Source organism: Echinops telfairi, unplaced genomic scaffold (genome assembly GCF_000313985.2).
Source record: "Echinops telfairi isolate 266 unplaced genomic scaffold, ASM31398v2 ScPeMD7_2291;HRSCAF=2852, whole genome shotgun sequence".
Classification (NCBI taxonomy): domain Eukaryota; kingdom Metazoa; phylum Chordata; class Mammalia; order Afrosoricida; family Tenrecidae; genus Echinops; species Echinops telfairi.
Window position 1 is genome coordinate 5,345,204 of NW_022106189.1, and position 3,006 is coordinate 5,348,209.

General features: G+C 56.7%; 1 protein-coding gene across 2 annotated transcripts in view; it reads right to left on the reverse strand.

The window, feature by feature from the left end:
• The window catches only part of PLEKHF1 (pleckstrin homology and FYVE domain containing 1), a 9,362-nt gene extending 7,812 nt beyond the window's left edge, over positions 1–1,550 (reverse strand). The window contains exon 1 of one of the 2 annotated variants that reach the window (XM_045293808.1): positions 1,483–1,550. The gene's annotated coding sequence lies outside the window, so the exon portion shown is untranslated. Of the gene's footprint in view, positions 1–1,443 lie in introns of both variants that reach the window. The other variant, XM_004704706.2, reaches the window with a different exon arrangement.
• Between the last annotated feature and the right edge of the window lie 1,456 nt (positions 1,551–3,006).

The following is a 3,006-nucleotide window of genomic DNA, read 5'->3' on the forward strand; positions in this document are numbered from 1 at the left end:
CCGAAATCTACCAGTAAAAAGAAAACTAACCCACGAAGTGCCCCTTCCTGAGAGTTTCTGGCCCTCCAGGTGCAACAGTTCAGCAGTTATCTCATTTAATCTCAGAACAGCCCCTTGAGGAAGGTACCTCCCTGCTTTATGAGGTCACTGCCCGAGTTCCTGGCCACAGTGACCCAGAAGCAGTGCCTCAGAGCGAACATGAGTCACGAAGGCTGCTCCTAACTAAAAACACAATCAGAAACGCTCAAGTCCTGGAGGTGGGGCCTTGGCAGGCCAGTAGCTCAGCTGGGCTGGGCCACCCCCAGGCCACCTGGGCCAAGTCCCTCTTCCTTCCTTGAGGTGGGCTGGGGTGTGCAGCTGGGCAGCTCCATCCGCCAGACTGGCCAGCACTGAAGAATGGCTTGTGCATGGACAGCGGGTGGGGCCAACCTCGGAGGAAGGCCACCAGGACAATTCAAGCGCGCCCTAAGCCTCTCTAGCCAGCTTAGGTTCCCAGGAGGGAGCTGCCAGGGTCTGTCCGCCTCTCCAGGAGGCCAAGACTGAGAGGTCAAATCAGTATGTTCTGGTCACAGGGCTAAGGAAATGAGGCATTCCGGGCTCTCGATCCCGGGATCTTTGGCCTCTGGTGGTGAGATAATCGCCCTGTTCAAAGTCCAAACAAGTATTTCTCTGGTTCTGGTGGCACAGTGGTTCCCGTTTGCAGAGCTGCTAAGCTAAAGGCCAGCAGTTCGAACTCACATGATGCTTTGCTAGAGAAAGACAGGGCTTTTCATTGCCTTAAAAGAGTTACAGTCTCAGAAACGCGCAGCATCGACGCAACAGGCAGCGAGTTTAGTCGGAGGTGGGGCTGTGCAGAATCTCCGTTTCCCTACCTGCAAAGGGACTAAGCACACCTCTCCCTCTCCTCAGTTTGGCGCCAAACGGCAGGGAATTCCAGGTGGTCCCTACCGCAGCCTGGAGGGCTGGGTCCGCTTCAGGGAAGTGGGAGATGAAGGCTGGCCTTGACCCTTCCCCCTAAGGGCCTGTAACTCAATGTTCCGGGGTCAAGTGGTGGCCAAACAAGAGACACCAAAGAGGGCGGGGCCACCCACAAAGCGCAGCCCACTCCCCCTGGCTCCCCGCGCGTCGGGCAGCGGTCCTGGCCCCAGACCTCGCAGACTGGGACGGAGCACCGAGGTCCCGACCGCAGTCAGAGGCCCCGACCACCCCGACCCCCCATCCCCGGCAGCGGGCGCGCGGAGCCCTCAGCCCACGGGAGCCCGACGCTCCCTCGGCGCCGAGCGCACTTCGGCGACCCCGCTTCGGCACCGAGCCCCACTGGAGCCTCCGCAGCCCCATCGCGCCCCGAGTCCTCGCCTCGGCTCCGGGCTGCGCCTCGCCCAAGCCCGGGAGCCCCCACGACGGGGCGACCTGGGACTCGGGAACTCTGAGCAGGGGACCTACCGGCTCCTCGCGCCCCAGCCGGGTCTGCCAGGCCCTTACCTCCTCCGCCCGAGGACCCTCCGCCGGCACGCAGCGCCGGCACTGAGCGCTGGCCAGCACCACCAGCCCGAGCTCCGCCCACGCCACCGAAGTCCAACTTTCGCCGGTCACGCCCCAGCGAAGGCCACCCAATCAGAGGCCTGGAGCGCTAAAGGGGCGGGGCCTGGCGCATGGCCTCAAAGCAGGAAGCTGGCGCGAAACTCGGGGCGGAGGGGTGATGGGTGGTGACCGCTGCGGACCTTCGGAGCTGTGGCTCTTTATGGGTCACTTGGCACTGGTTCCCAACTTTGTCTACTCGCCCCAGTTTTCAGCTCTCCTTCAGTTACTGCACTCCACACTGTCCGTGGCTGACCAAGACTGTCCATGACCCCGGCCTGCTGGGTACTGCGGAGCGGGCAGCGGGCTGGGGGCAAATGGAGGCGGTGGGGTTATTGTGCCTTGCCATGCCTTACACCAGCCTCCCTGCTGCTAGCTGACCCCCCCCCCCCTAGTCATTTTCCCCGTGTTGGAGCTTAAATTCTGAGCACAGGTTTACAGAAGACTACGAATAACTTTGAAAGCCTAAAAATACATTTGCCGAGTCCTCACGCAGAATGGAATAAACCTCCATTGACTTCCTTCTGACCTTTGACCAAGGTTGTGAACAGTCTTGGAGTGCGTCAGAAAGCGGATTACCAGGATTACCAACACTCCTCTAACCAGTCCGGGAGGGAGGCTTGCCTTAAGGGCTTGCCTGGGGGAGTCCTTGCTGGCCACTGGGGTAGTGGTCGCATAGTCCACGCCTGCATTGGTTGGAGGGCCCTGGACTAATCTTGTAAGTCTATCACAATATATGCCCAATCATGGTCCCAGGCCCATTGCTGTAGTCTCACTTGCAACTGTGATGTATTGATCTGCTGCCAGTCATGCTTCCGTGACAGTCTTGTTTAAGCCGTGTTCTGTTTAAACCATCTATTCTCTGCAAGCCTGTGGACAACATTATGACCTCTTGCAAATGGTCTTCATCATCTGGATGATCTGTTTAGGGTTTAATAAATGTGCTCCTTAAATTATGTTTGACACTTGGGGTATCTGTTGTGTCCTAAAACACCCCTCAGCACCAGTGAAATTATTAATATTAATCCTATTAGTAATATTAAGCCACCTACTGTGGTGGCTTGTACATTGCTGTGATGCTGGGAACTACACCACCAGCATTCCAAATCCCAGCAGGCCCATAGTGGGCAGGTGTCATAGGAGCTTCCAGACTAAGGGCCTGGGAAGAAGGACTTGATGATCTGCTTCTGAAGAAACTGGCCAATGCGTGCATTATGGAGAGTCTGAGCCAGCAGACTGGAAGACTGCAGAGTGGACCTTAATGACCCTTATGGTCGATGATGGAATAAAGTTTATGGGACTTTCATTTGCAGATAGAGTATGACCCAAAGTGAGATGACTCAGTTGCAAATATTAACAATCAGAACAAGGACTTAGGGAGTATGAACTAGAAAAACAAAATGTAATGCTTGAAGATCCATATCGTAG